General features: G+C 33.7%; 1 protein-coding gene across 3 annotated transcripts in view; it reads left to right on the forward strand.

Annotated features, from left to right (window-relative positions):
• LOC150096016 (uncharacterized) overlaps positions 1 to 16,384 on the forward strand; it is a 381,411-nt gene that overhangs the window by 67,733 nt on the left and 297,294 nt on the right. The window contains exon 1 of one of the 3 annotated variants that reach the window (XM_090409079.1): positions 5,807 to 5,937. The exons of the other annotated variants lie outside the window; for them this stretch is intronic. The gene's annotated coding sequence lies outside the window, so the exon portion shown is untranslated. Of the gene's footprint in view, positions 1 to 5,806; positions 5,938 to 16,384 lie in introns of those variants that run through there. 3 annotated transcript variants of the gene reach the window in all.

The following is a 16,384-nucleotide window of genomic DNA, read 5'->3' on the forward strand; positions in this document are numbered from 1 at the left end:
ATAAATGCATTGAAATATCTCCTTGCATTCACTGGTTTAGCCTGATTCTTAATTTTATTATTATTTTTTTTTAATATTGATCCCATACACGAGAGATCTATATAAACATCAGTGCTGTAGGAATGCAGATGAAAACCAAGATAGAAATTTCTTGATGTTGCAGATTGTAGTTGTTTAGGAGTACTTCATGAGGAAGGTTGTTCTAGAGGACAGAGGTGAAAGGAATAAAAGAGAAAGAAGAGAAGCAACTTCGGTGTGCTTGCAGTTGCACATTAAAGGGATGCTGGGAAGCTGTTGCCCTTGTATTAACAGGTGCAACAAAAAGTGGAGTAATGATGATTGTGAATTCACTGGAGCAATGCCCATGGAAGTACCTGTAGAATAGACACTTATCCTGTGGTCAAACTGTCAGTCTATTTAAATCATCCTGCAGGATCTCTTACATTAGACAAAAAGAACATAAACGACACATTAAATATAACTATGGTGAAGCTGGCCTTTCTGATCATGCCCTGAACACCTTACATAGAATTGATTGGAAAAGCACCAGTCGTTTACATCACACCAAAACATGGTATGAATGCAAATTTAAGGAAGCCTGTGAGATTATTATCAACCACCCCAATCTGAACAATAATGATGGTCTAAAAATCCCAAACATATGGAAGGCACATATTCGACCCACGGAAGCTTCCTCTCTAAGAGTAACTATAAACAGGACTGTATATAATGTTCTTCTTCACTTCCTTGGCATCTACAGATGCCGTATTGTCACTCTGATGCTCGATGATGTGCCACACCAGGCCTCGCCATGTAGTCCTGTTGTTTGCTTTTCTGGCGGCCTCAACTCTGAAGATCAGTCACTCCACACACGCCACCCATCCATCTCATTGATGGTCTATCCCTGCCTCTTTTTCCAGGAACTTTACCTTCTATTACTGTTCTGAGAAGTCCCCCTTTCATCCTTTCTATATGTCCAAAATATTTTAACTTTCTTTTGTCAATATCCTTAAGAAGCCTTAAAGTTCTGCTGATCTTTTCTAACACATTCATTTGTATGCCTTTCAGTATATGATATCCTCAACAGCCTTCTGTAACACCACATCTCAAAAGCAGATATCCGTTTCTTATCTGACTTCTTTATGTTCCAAGTCTCGCATCCATAAGTTACTGTTGGAAAAACAACTGCATCCAAAATCCTCAACTTTTTTCCATGGAGATAGATCCATCCTTCCAGATTTTAGACAGGTCTCTGACTGTTGTTTTAGCAATTCCTAACCTTTTTCTGATGTCTTCTGAACAGTAATTCTTCACATTAATAATGGATCCCAGGTACTCAAACTTGCTGACTTCCTCAATTCTTTCTCCATTAAGGTACACTTGTTTCTCAAGAACTTCTCTGTTTGTATTTCCTTTGAGAACCATAATCTTTGTCTTGCTAGGATTGAGTTGAAGTCCTCTGTTATTACTGATCTTGTTAACTTTGTCAAGAATTAGTCCTAGTTCTTCCATGTCATCAGCATACCTCAGATTACTGATCAATCTACCTCCTATCCTAATTCCTGTCCTGAGCTCATCCAATGCTTCATGCATGATGTCCTCTGCATATATACTAAACAAGTGAGGAGAAAGTAAACATCCTTGCCTAACTCCTTTTCCAACTTGAAGCCAGTCAGTCAATCCAACACCTGTTCTTGCCGTGGCTTGTTGTATATAATCCAGGATCCTAAATCAAAAATAACAATTGTAATGCTAAAAATAGGACATCAATGTTACTGAAAGAAAACTATCTATAAGAAAGAATGTTTGCTCATGTTATCATAAAGAGAATTTAGCTTGATGTAGTTTCTAAATAATTAATTAATTTGCATTTTTTTTTTTTTTTTTTTCACTAGAGGTCATGCCAGTAGAATAACCTGTGATCAAATCATTGTTTCTCTAGCTTACTGTATGTAATGTAACTCAGCTTGTTCTGTATATTTGTATATGCTCCAGATGATGATCTTAATATGAAGATCGAAACGTCGGGAAATTAAGAGTTATTTATAACACAGTTGTAAAGTCCATAATTTCTAAAATGAATGCTGATCACCGTACAACACTAAAAGAAAGGATCTCTTACATTACTTTTATTAATTGCTTATGTGCTCCTTAATATAGCATTATCAGCAAACAGTTGGACGTTCCTTTCAAATCATTCTCAGTATCAGTGTATAAATTCAACAGCAGAGGTCCAAGTACAGAGCCCTTAAGCACATTGATTCATCTCCATCATATATTACTTTCTGAAGTCAGTCAGCCTCCCTCTTTTTGTCATCAGTCTCATATCTATTCCCTTGCTTTGTACAATGCAGTTTTCTGTGGTTTTCTGCTAACTTCCCCACCTAATGTACTATAGGTTGACCAACAACCACTCATGCATGAGCTTAACATGAAAACTGTCTTTGCAAAGCCTAGATATAAATGGAGCCATTCCTCATATCCAACTTAGAACTGTCACTTTATCACAGAAATTGCACAAATTATGACAACTTTGCTTCATAAAGCAAAGCAAAGCTGTTGTCATAATCTATGTTCTTTCTCCCCTTCCAAGCATCATATGTATTTACACCCAATACTGAATTTTACTATTAACCAACTTTTCCAATACCTTAACTCTCCACACCTAAGTTATTGATGATTTATAATTTGCTACCTCTGCCTTGAAGTCTCCTTTATGTAAGAAAACTGTTTTGTGCTTTTTTTTTTTTTTTTCACTTCTTTGGGGCTCTGAGACTTAAACAGTCCTTCTAAAGGTACCATCATTTTGTATGCACTTTCTTGTAACACACAGACTGGCTGCTATTCCATCCAATCCCATAGGCTGTATTCACATTGAGATTTCTTAATATCCTAAGCACCTCCAGTTCACCCTCTCTAATGTAATATTGGAATATTCACTGTCTCATTTTCTGTATTTCATTTGGATAATGCACTTTCAGTTGATATGGGTAGTATACCTTCACAAATGTATCACTTAGTTATCAAATTATTTCTTCTGTTCTTTCATCTCCCTGAAAGCTGTATTCATTAAAGTTATCCTTCCATAAGCATTCTTACTTTTACTTGCTACATAGTGGAAGAACTTAATTTCCTCTGGCCTCCTTGGCTAATTTCCTATTATAATCAGATTTGTGTTCCTTATGCTGGTTATGTCTCTTTCCTATACTATTGAATTGCTCATGAGCTTGCTGATATTTCTCTTTATATTTTTTCTCATACTCACACAGGTGCCCACACATGCTTACCCTCCTCTCCCTGGAGCTTCAATTTATCTGATTTTGTATTTCTACACTTTCACTGAACAGATTATTTTTCTTCTCTCCAGACATCTGATTCCAAATCCATTCATATACAGTATAGACCCTCTGCTTTTTAAACCTAATTGGCTCCTGGAAAACCATTAAGCATATTATTGTAACTTGAACCTTAAATTCCCATAGCTTATCATGAATCAAGGTTATGTTTGTGGAAATATAGTTTTGAATTATGATCCCCCAACAAATGATACTTAAATAATGAAATAATAAACACATTTATCATGCAAAAGTGAAAATGTTACAGGATTTACTATTTTGAATTCCTTAAAATAAAAATCTGCATGTAGTTTTTCATCTAAACTTGAGTCTTTTCTTGATAAATTTTGCTGTAACATTAATGGCATTGCTAAGTGCTAACTTTAGTTTTCAGATATTTCGATTTTTTTTTCAAAAAGTCTGTAATTTTATAATGTAAAAGTACAGGTAGGATTAGGTTCTTCAATAACCATTTTTGTAACCAATAATAAGTTATTCAGTAGTTGACTCCTTTTCATGCGAGTTCAGCAATTCGTTTATATCTTTAGTAGAAATTTTTAGAACCAGCTGATTTGCTGTCTAAACAAGTTAAATTAATTACAAGCAGAGTTTCTCTCAAACTCCCATTGGATTGAATTCATTCTAGGCATATTTTACAGTTTTATAGCATTCAATACTGAATTTTCATCCTAATGCTTAGATCATTGAGCTGTCTTCTTTGTTGACTTGCCTTTATCTGGGCACATTGATGGTTTATTAAAATACATGTACATTATTTTTGATGGCAAACTTAGATATTGGGTAAAAAATAAACCACAGTTGCATTAGAAATCATGCAAACTAGTTAAACTGTTTTATTCTGGTTGTATACTGTGGTCTGTCATTTGACAAACCTGTTGAAAAATATGCATCTATCACCTTTCTTTTATGGCCTGGCACATTTCATACCATAAAAGCGGATCTATATATTCCATCACTCATATATAGAATGCATGTAGTGAATCTGATCATCCATCAGATTCACTACATGCATCTTACCATCACTCTCATATACCATACATATTGACTCATTTGCAATACATAAGGCATTTTTCTGAATTCATTCACTCCTGTTATATCTTAGCAATAAACTTATAAGGATTATTCTTTCGCTCTTATATTTTGCCTGCTTCTAGTAACTTTAATATCTTGTCACATTTTAAATCATTATATCTGAGAGAATTATGAATCCCCCCCCCCCCCACGCACACACACATTGCATTTTAACAGTTTCACCTTCACACTAGGGAAAATACATTCATGCACTCATCAACCATATCCCTGATTTTATTAACTTTTAAGAATGAATTTAAAATTTTTATGTGAATATTGTGCAGTATTCATGATATAACATTGTCATTTGCTTGTGCAAAGCCATTCATTTCCAACATCAGTAAAACTGAAAATGTCAGGTGAATGAATAATGAATTTTATCTTAGTATTAATCATGAGACAGCTTATATTAGTTTCCCAAATTTATCTATAATCCTTTGTGACCAAACAGCATGTGGATTGAAATTTGACAGTTTTATGCTGTTGCTTTAAAAAAATCTTAAATACGAAGGGATCATTTTTCAAAAAGTGGACATATCTGTTTAGTATAAATATTTATTTTTGACTTTTTAAACATGAAAAAGAGAATTTGTGCGTAGTTTATGTAACTAAGGCCATTTGATATTATTCCAATGATTACAGTAAATTTCTAGTTGGTTTGTTTGTCTCAAAGTGTATTCTTTCACTTCATATCTTAATTTGATAGTTGTCAAATTGAGATTGAATAATTACCTTCATTTAAAATATTTGATATTTCTCTCTCTCTTTTTTTTTTTTTTTTTATAATTTTTATCATTAATAGGCTGTTTGTAAAAAAAAAAAAAAAAAAAAAAAATTCAATGAGATGCACTCCATAAAATATTTAATAAATAACTCTAAGTTAACTTTTTCCCCCCTTTACATTATTAGGTTAATTTACACCAGCTTCCTACTAAATTATTACCAAAATTTAGATTTATTTCTGAGTTGTAAACTAGGAATTAGTTTTTCTAATTTTTGAAAAGAAATTTTCCTTTTCTAGTTCCTATCAGTACATAATTTAATCATCTTCATTCATTCATCCTTTGATATGAGTTATACTTCTTATTTCTGAAACAATTGTCAATGTGTGGTTGGATGATTTGATATTGGAAACATTAAGCAACAAGGTTGGTTTTAACATGTTACTGGATTTTTAAGTGAATATAGTGTTGTTCTTTAGGTAATATGTTATTCATTTGAACCAACTACCTGTTTTTAACTAAATTTGCAATTTCATCTGTTTGAGTGAAAACCATAAACATATTTTAGTTTTATTAAAATTTTTTAAACTTATGTAGTCATTTACTTATACTTACTTCATTCAGTCTTCTAGGCATAGACTGAGTCTGCATCAGGTGCAGTGTTGCAGTCCTCTGGTAAAGATAATCATACCTGGTAATATGGGAACAGATACACACAAATGTCAAGAATTTCAGTGAAATGAATGCATTATGATGGATACGCCTTTTGCTCATAAACTTTTCTCTAGGTACATGGAGTGATATTAAAGTAGATTATATATAGAAAAATGTAGCCATCAAAAAAGTCAGTCACAGACTACTTTGATTAGAATGAAGACAGCTACTTTTTTTTATCTTTTTTATTTTGAACATTTACGTACCTTGTTACCGCAAATGTTATCCTCAGATTTCCTGTTTCTAAATCTTATGATTCTGTACTATACATCATTAATATATAATAGCCTTAAAGTGCAAAAAAAAAAGAAAAAAAGTAAATATTGATTTTGGGCCTTTAATTTAGAAAAGTACATACATTTAAGTATAAATATGAATACTAAAGCTGAGCATTTTATATATATATATTTTTTTTTCAGTGACAACATCATACATAATGATCATTTTAAGTGAGGACCCTTGAAACTATTAATAACTTGGCACTATATTAGTAACAATAGTTTGATAGGTGCATTCAAATCCTGGTGTAATGATTAGTTAGAATTTCCTCAATTTGAATAATTCTAGGATACTTATAAATTCACACCTGAGTTAGCTAGTATCATGTTGAGCTGATATCAGGGTTTTTTCCCCCTGCAGAAAATGCAAAGTTTTTTTATACTTGCAAAACAAACTGACTAGGAACATGCACACGAGTTATCAAGCGGATATATTCATCTCATAGATTTGACTTTTTTGGTTTGGTTCTAAACAACTTAATTTAATGCTATAATGTGGGGAGAATTATTGGTTAGTTTTGTATGCATTAATCAAAAGCAAACTCATTTGGAGAGGTCAGTGAAGTGCAATAACAAATTAGTATGACCAACTGCACTTAGAGAATATTCTTTCCAGGAACAGTCATCTCATCACCAATCTCAGTTTCTTACTACTTTCTGTGAAATTATTTAAAGCAGCAATGACTAACTTACATGTAAGCTTACTGGTCACTTTTCTTTCATTCAACTGGTTGGAAGTTGGATATAGAATTAAAAGATTTAATTGTGAAAAGGTGGGATGATTAAAAGTTTCTTTTAAACTTTCCCTATATTCTATATTATAATGCAGAGGATTGGTGGATAATCTATGAGGATTACCATGGAGCATTAGCAACAGTGCACAGAATTATCATTGTGAAAGTGGAGTATTGTGAAGCATAGCAGATTCAAATGCTGTGAATAGAAGGCAACCTAGTGCAACATTCTCTCCACATGGAAAATTTTTTATTGCCCAGAATTTTTCTTAATAGCACATAAATCAGCAGAAGGCAGTTATGTGAAATTCATTAGTCTCTCTGCATGTGCCATATAGAATTGTCAATGCAGAGTGTGCCTAAGTAAAGGAACAACCAGGCTAATATGGCATACTGTGGAAAAATCATTTTTATTAGAGGAAGTGGAGGTGTTGAGGAAGAATTGCTTAAGGATTGAGCTGAAATAGCTATGAGGAGGCCACCACTGACTAGAGCAGTGTTTCCCAATCTTTTTTGAGTTGCAACCCCCTTTTATAATAACCAAGTAACCTGCAACACCCTGCCACATTTACATAAAAAGGCATTTTTAATAGGGTAAAGAAAACACATTAAAAATAGATTTTTCAGAATATAATTCTAGCCTAAAATTTAATGTGATGGTTGTACTTGCATCTGGGCAACCAGGTTCGAAATTCACAATTGTTTAAGCTAACCAAATGTTGTTCTCAACATTCAGTCTGTTTCTTGCCTTTGTTTTGATATGAAGAAGCATTGAAAATCCACTCTCTCTCACAGGTATGTAGAGGCAAATAGAAGTAAAACTCGAAAGGCAAGCATGGTGATATTTGGATATGACTGTTTACTATTTGTAACATAGTATTTTATTCTAATGATAACACTGCATTTGTATATTTTATTTTTAGGGAGCGAATCGAGGTTCACTGTGGCAGAAATTTGACAAAAAAAATATTAAAAGTTCACCATAGCAAATAATTAAAATAATATAAAATGTTTAATATGTATAAACATGGCAGGCCTTTGACAGTTTTTAAGTATCTGCTGCGGTGGACCTTAGTCACTTCCCTTCATTTATCAAATATCAGTGTTACAACCACTAGTAGAATATTGCAGTGTAGCCATATAAATAAGTGTTGAAAATCTTCGTGGTGAAATTTCCTATAAAAATAATTGCACCTAAAAATACCGCCTACCCTTCCCAGAAAATACTTGGAAACCCACAGGTTGGCAATCCAGGGACTAGAAAGTTACTTCTGCCTTCATATCTGATCTTCACCTTTCCTTGGTGCACCTTAGTTAGTATGCGTTTCGCTTAAGTGCAAGTTGAAATTCATATTGATAGTGTAATAAATGAAGACAGCATGAAGGAATGAGTTAAACACAGTTTAATGATTTTAATATTTATTCTCTGTCATAGACACTGGTGGGATGAATATAAAACCAACTTGCATACAGGTGACACAAAATAAAGTGGAACTGATGAGCCTTAATTCTCAAGAAGGGTCTTCTTTGCTCACTAATAGAAAATCCTTGGTTGTTAAGCCAGCAATCTAAGATATTAGTTTCTCATATCTTGAGAAGTTTCATACATTCATATTTATTTAGGTTAGTCTGGTTATTAAGAGCAGCAGCAAACTCTTCAAAAAAAAAAAATCATTTTTATTCTTGCTGCAGCATAGCATAATAGTGTTTATGGCATAGTTTTGCTAGACCTGACTGTCCATAATTATAGCATTTGATTTATTGCTTATGTTTTTCCAAATAGATGCTGACTTTCTTTGTAGTTGAGGCCAAAAATTCATTATTCTAGAACAAGATTCTCAAAAATCGTGTTGCCTTGGTATCATTCAGTCAAATAAAGTTTTTATTAGATGACATCTAAACATGCACATTGTGAATATATTTTGTCCTACTGTTTTGTTAGGGTACTGGTATAGACTGACCTATAGAGCAATTCCACAGTATTCTTGAGATTGTTTGTTTATTTGAGCAGGGGGAGAGTGATTATAAGTGATGAACATTGTCAACTGAAGAAAATTATAGTAATTGCTATGATATTTGTAAAGATTTAAATAAGTCTTTTGATGGGGTTTCAATAAGAAATTGTTGATTAAAATATACCAGATGGGTAGTGACATAACTTACATGATTAGGAAATTGTAATGTTTAGGAGACTTAGTCAAGAATGAAGTTCTCTGTCAGATCCCTTGTTTACTATATTCATTAATGACTTAAATTGAGATATTCAGAATAAAATATCTCTGTTGTCAATTATATGAAATTAGGTTCACTATTCTCTTATTCAGATGGTTGCTGTTCTTTACTATAGAGAACTGAGGATTAAAATTTAGGTTGATTAAATGTAAGTTTATGCTATTTGGCAGTAAGTTAGTATTAGAAGTTCAGTGAGCAGGCTAAAGAGTTGAAGAATATAAGAATTTGGATATTTCAGTTGAGAGTGAGTTTAAGTGTAAAGTTATGTTGATTAACCAAGGTATAGCTCAGAAGATTATAGATTTAATTATAAGAAGTTTCAGTAGGAGAAAGATAGTTAATGATACCTTTTATATAAGTCTCTTGTGTAGCCAATTAAATTATGACTCACAACTTTGGTCATCCAGATTTTTAATAGATGTCAAGTAAAGATATAGGACCTCCTTTTGCTGTGATGATTGCAGCAATCCTATAGGGAATGCTTTCCACCAGCATATGCTAGTGATCAATGGGAATTTTGGAATATTCTTCCTATATGAATGTAATGAGCCCCTGGACTGTTGTGGGAGGGATGTCCCCCTTGACCTCACCTGATGCTTCAGTTCATCCTACAGATGTTCAGTAGGGTTAAGGTCAGAGTTCTGTAGAGACCAGTCAAGTGTGGTGACATGTCCACAATACATGCAGTTACAGCAGCCTTATGACATGGTGCATTGTCTTGCTGAAAGAGACAATAGCCAGTTCTTTAGAAATGTCATAAAGTGGGAAGCATTGCATTGTCCAGAATCTTTAGATACCAGTTGAAGTTTATTGTTGGTGACACCACAAACAGAAGTCCAAAGCCAAACCAGGAAAAATAGGACCATACCAATACACAGTCACCTGAATTTCATAGTTGGGATTATTCATTCCATGGTGAGAGATTTTCACCGGGCATCCACCACACCTACACTTGTCCATGTGCTCGTGCTCTGTAGAGAGTGTAGCATGGTTCGTTGCTCCATAACACAGCTTTCCAAACTTCCATGTCCCATTATATATGCTCTTTTGCACCACTGAAGACGATGCTGCTTGTTGGGTTGGGTAATGTGGAATTTGCATATTGCAGTCCTATCCATGTTGTGAGCCTCTGTTCTGAATGTTTTTGTGTGGATTCGTGTTCCAGTTGATGCATGGAACTTTGCATTCAACTTGTCAGTCAGCCAACGAATGATGGTTTTTATATGTTTGGTGAGCATCTACTGTGGGTAGCACTTGTAGTGGAATCCCTGCACTTCCATCTCAGTATGGTATCACTGACTGTTAACTTGGATGATCCAATTTATTAACAATTTGCCAGACAGATAGGCCTGCAACATGGCATTTTATCACAACACCTCTTTCAAACTCTGTCATTTCCCTTCTTGTAGCCAGGAACATTATGTTCCTCCAATTTATTCCAGCTCCAAACATGATTTGTTACATGGCATGATGCTCCTTGCCAATGGGAGTGTCCATTGACTTCTTTCCCAGCAGTGTATTTGCATCACAATAGTTGTAAAAATTGGTTACTATAGCATGTTGACTTTATCTGATTAAGAGATAGAAAAGATATTTAATTGAAGATTATATGGAAGTATATAAGATTGAGACTGTAGAAAACTTGTAAATAAGTTAATAGTGCTTTATGGTATAAAGAACACTAGAAGAACAAAATAAATTGGGTTATTAATCCAGCAAAATATTGTTAGATTTTGAACCAGCTGCTTCGGTGCACAAATTACAACTGAGATAAGACACATAATTAGATTGTTGCAGAAACAATCTAATTTAAATTTAACTGACATGAACTAATGTTTCTTTCAAGGTAATCTCTGAAGGTTGGGGGGGGGGAGAGACAGATAAAGAAGTCAAGCTAAATGTGGTCTTAGAATGACTGTCTTCTAGATCTTAGGCAAATTAATGCTACCATACTTACTGAGGTTGGGGGGGGGGGTGTTTCATGGCATATTCTCAAAATAGTCTCTCAGATCTCTAACAACTTCTGTGTAGCATAGTTGCCTTCTTTCATTTAATCCTGTGTGAATAAAGTATGACTTGCTATATAGATGTAGTTTTTATGTTCTCCAAGGAGGATGTTAAGGATCTACTGGTCATATAAAAAAGTAGGCTAAGTTGCAGGTACAATAAACCTTATACAATCTGGGATTTGCAAGAGGATGAGGCTGATCCTTTGAAGAACATATAGAGGTCACTAGCTGGATGTATCATTTGAAAAAAAAGCATGAAGATTACATTTATGAAGAACTATTATCTTTTCATATGTACCAACTAGTGGATGGGTCTTGTATGTCAGGTGTGGGAGGGAGGGTGGTATGCAGTTTTTTTGTCTATTTATATTCTATATTTCTATAGAAATAGGAATTCTATATTTTTTTTGAATAATGGCTTCACACATGTAAGAGAAAACAAAATATAATTTATTGCCCCTGTATATTTCACTCAATATATCATGAGCTTCTTTCAGGGAGAAGACAAAAAAATTGGTAACAACATTTAATTCTGAATACAAGAGCAAGTCATACAGCATGCATATGATATCACGTGTCCTGGTTGCAGCTGTCCAGTAGGAAGAAACACTATTAGAGTTCACAGAAGACATGGGAATAGATTTATAATTAATTAATTTTAAAATAATGAATAAAAATATAAACAATTAACAGCATTCACTTCCCAAAACTTAGAAATAGACATACAGGTTGTCTGATTAAGATTAGGATGGCGGCGTAAGGCTTCAAACATTTCAAAAAATAGACAATCGAATTTAAACCTACTGTAGTGTAGCATCTTGGTATGGTTCCAGTGAACTCTGTGTGTAGTGTTGATGACCTGAGAAGCAGAGGTCTGAACCTTAAGAATCCAAAAATCTTATATAAAATCTTGATGTTCTTTTATTCTAATAGTAGCAGAATGACCAGTCTATTCAAAGTATCAAAGATGACAATAACAGACTATTTGATAAACGCCAGTCAAGGATAAATGTGATGATGTATCTTTGATGGGTGGTAATAAAGAGGACAACTTCTAGTCTCTTTTGAAGGTAGTTTTCAAATTATAATCTTTATCCCTTTACAGGCCAGTATATCTATGCATCTTTACATTATCATCCTTCACAAAAAATAGGTATTTTCAAATGCCTTGTACACCAAGCACACACAGTTTCTGAGTTTTTTCTATTAGAAGAATTAAATAAAACTTACTCTGTTACTTAACGGATACAGCGAGACTTTGGTACAGAAAATATTTGATAACTATCATCCCTCTTCCAGATTGCAATCTGATGTTAAGAGGATCTGCTTCTGAACAAATAGCAAGGACCCTTTGCAGATATAATTTGTACACCACCTTCAAACCAGCCTGGAAGTTTTCATCTTTCTTGCCCTACTTATCCAAGATACATTGTCACCTTTATCCTTACCTGGTTTTTATTAAATACCTGTTCTTGTCATCTTTGCTACTTTGAACAGACTGGCCATTTTGCTACTATTAGAATCAAAGAACATAGAGGTTATATGATTTTTGGATTCTGAAAGTTCAGGCCTTGCTTCTCATGTGATCAACACCAGACACAGAGTTCATTGGAACCATACAAAAATGCTATACTACAGTAGGTTCAAATTCGATTGTCTATTTTTTGAATTGTTTGAAGCCTTATGTCACTGTCCTAATCTTAATCAGACAGACTATGCCTATTTCTAAGTTTTGGGAAGTGATTGCTGTTAATTGCTTATATTATTAATTATTTTAAAATATTCCCACTTCTCTGAGCTCTAATAGTGTTTCCTTCTACTAGACATCTACAACCAAGATGTGATATTATGCATACTGTATGACTCATTCTTGTATTCAGAATTTAAATGTTATTACCAGTTTTGCTCTCTTCTCCCTGAAAAAATTTCATTATATATTGAGCGAAATATATAGGAGTAGTAAATCACATTTAGTTTTCTCTTACGTGTGTGAAGCCGTTATTCCAAAAATATGCCATATCTAATGTGCACGTCTCTGTTAAACAACTAGTAATCTATAGGGATTGTAACATGGTGCTTAAAAAAAGAGTCACAAAGATAACTGAGTTCTATGTCATTACAACAAATAGTCCAACTCTGTGTGTGCATGCGTGTTGAGGATAACATACTTTCCAGATTGTGTGTGTGTCCTATAAATAGAAAAAAAGATAATAAACCACTTAGTATTCATTCACCAATGAACTCACGACCACTTCTAACAATCCATTTATTAACCTCAAAGCAAAAAAAAATAAAAAAATCTAGGTAATTTCACACCTTGCTGACCACACTCTTGTATATTTCCAGTTGTGACCCCTTGTTCTCTTCCTTCCTGCCATGTGCTGAAGATCTTCATTATCAATCCTATAAACCTCTTTAATACTCTTTAGTAGCCAAAAGTTGTCACACCTTATTACTTCAATATGGAAATATGACTTCTGCATTATTTCAACATTGGTATCATTTCTGAGTCTGGCTCCCACTGATGAGACCTCAATAAAGGTCAAAACTAGTCTGGGTAGTAACCCCTCCTATAATGCATAGCATTATACATCTCCATAAGGATATGTGCATTGCATTATTAGATACTAAGGCAGTTGATGTGAAGTCATTAGCCTCTACATGCAAGTAGTCCAGTCGTGAAGTGACTTCTCATGCAAACTATGTTTGCTTACTTGGATGAAACCAGAATATAATTTCTTGGCATCTTTAATTTATAGTATAACCAAGTGAATAAAACTTTCAACAAATAGTTTGAAAATACAAGGATAAATGGAAAGGTCTTTGAGTAGTTTTTATTGACATTCTAGTGTTACGAACATCTTAGATAAAATGAAAGACAAATCTTTGATGCATTTTTCATAATATTATCCAGCAGGTGGTAGCATTGTAGTGGCATTTTGATATATATGGAGTCTGTGTCCATACCATAACTACAAGCATTGCAACAGCATAGCAAAGCAAATTGTTTCGACTGATTTCTTTCCTGTAGGCTGTACTGTCAGTGTGTGCTGAACAGTGTTGCAGTATGCTTATTTTACTTCATCACTCTCCTTACATAGACACTATCTGTTACATATTGCTTGAGTTTGACATCCTAAATTCACCAAAAATTATGCAGCACTTTCTGTTTTAGGAGACAAATTATGCAAAACACTAAGGATTTATCTTTGCTTTGTATATTCATAATGCTGATACATTAGGTTCATTATCTTACAATATGTAAACTTTGTCATTCCCACTCACAAAAGGTTGTAAACCCAATAGTACATTAATACCATGAGTGGGCTAAGGGTTTTTCTTTTTTTTTTTTTTTAATTCATTATATATATATATATATATTTATTTATTTATTTTTGAGATAGTTTGGAAACTGCTTTAGAGATCAAACATGAAATCTTTTTTGTCTTAAACTTCCAATAAGCAGGGAGCTGATCTCACACTGGCAACAAAATTCATCTCCCACTCCCACCTAATATAAGATACAAATATATTGACAGACTTCAGTTCATCTTTGCAACTTTTAGTGTTCATACATTTCTTTTTAAATTTGTTTGGAATACTTCTCTCCCACCTCCTTAAAGTAGCAGCAGAGTAAGTTCTATAATGTTTTCTGCTTATTGATTGTAATAAAACAGTTCCTTGTCATATCATGGTTTGTTGAGTAAGTTGTAGTAAGTTCTATGATGTTTTTTGCTTATTGATTGTAATAAAACAGTTCCTTGTCATATCATGGCTTGTTCATTAGCTAATTGACTAAAATTAGCTGATAATTAAATGAACTTCAAGTGATGTAAGCAGGTCTGCTGTCATAATTTTGACTGACTTCAAACACTTTGATCTGAAGCATTGTCCATTATCACTAAACTAATAGATAATGAAAACCATGTTGTGGTAAGAAAGCCAATAATTATCACTAACTAAATGAGGATACCCAATTAAATTGAGACAAAATTTAATACGTTTTTTTTTTTTATTTCAAATTCTCATCCCTTAATTCCAGCCGCACTTAAAGAGAGAGAAATTTCACTTGTTAATGCCGTGTGTGTGTGTTCAGACACTTTGTTCAAATGAATGACAAATGTCATAGTAGATAAATTTTGAAAGGATGGAGGTGTTGCTTATACTATAGAAAGTAACAGTAAGTGCATGAACAGTGCTTGAAAAATGGATTGTTTAAAATAATGCACTATGATTTTGGAATGTTATAATTTCAAATGTCTTACAAAGTAATAGCAAAATTGGTAGTCTGAAAATTATTGATTTTGCAGTATGTACCCACAAACAGGCATTTTTTTACTTGTATACTTCAGTGAAACACACCTGCATATCAGCGTTCCATATCAACACAGCTGCATGTAGTCTGGTATGGATGCGTAGATGTTAGTTATCACTCATGTTAATGTTTAATGGAGAAAAGGTCAGAAAATAATAATTAAAGTTATTTGGCTAATTAAATTATAAGCTATTATTTCACCTTGTTCGCTAAGGCATCTTCATCAGTACAAAGAAATACTGTGTACACCCAACTACACCAACAAGAATGTAAACACAGACTGATTTCAAAAGGCTGGCTTCTACAATCATAATTGGTGCCATCTATAGTTGTAATAGTGGAATCTTATTTATGGGGAAGTCATTGTCCAAAGTAATTCTCTTCCTATAAACTTAATACTTCAGACAAACCAGAAGTACAGGAAATATCTGCCTAGAAGAACACAGAAAATATGTCCATCTGCACCACAGCTCATTCTGGAGTGGCAGATCATGCCATGGATACAGATCACTGGATCAAATAGAAGAAAGCCTCTCTCTTATACAGAAACAGATTACAAATCATAAAAGGCTATTCCTGGAATCTTTTTTTTTTTTTTATGGAGAATCTATCCACAAAAGGTTGGTCAGCCTATAGTATGCAAGTACCATGGATGGGCAATAATGAACTTAACATTTTACTTGAAAAGCTCTGTATTGTATTCCTTGGGAAATGGGTGTGGTAGATGACTATTCAGAGGATAGCAGTGGAAGGGATAAACAAAGAAGAGAAATTTGTTCTGTGAGTTTGGAGTTGAACTGTGAGAGGATGTTGGTTAGCTGCTGCATGCGTTTGTGTGGATTTGCAAGAGAGTGGGGAAATTATTGATGTCAATTCTGGTGAACAGCAGCCATAGAATATATTTATCAAAGATGCAGGCTGCAGAGACTTGAACATCTGTGCGAAAATGAGTG

This window comes from Typopeltis vanoorti, chromosome 19, assembly GCF_054136105.1.
Source record: "Typopeltis vanoorti isolate ZY-2024b chromosome 19, IOZ_Tvanoo_1.0, whole genome shotgun sequence".
Classification (NCBI taxonomy): Eukaryota; Metazoa; Arthropoda; class Arachnida; order Uropygi; family Thelyphonidae; genus Typopeltis; species Typopeltis vanoorti.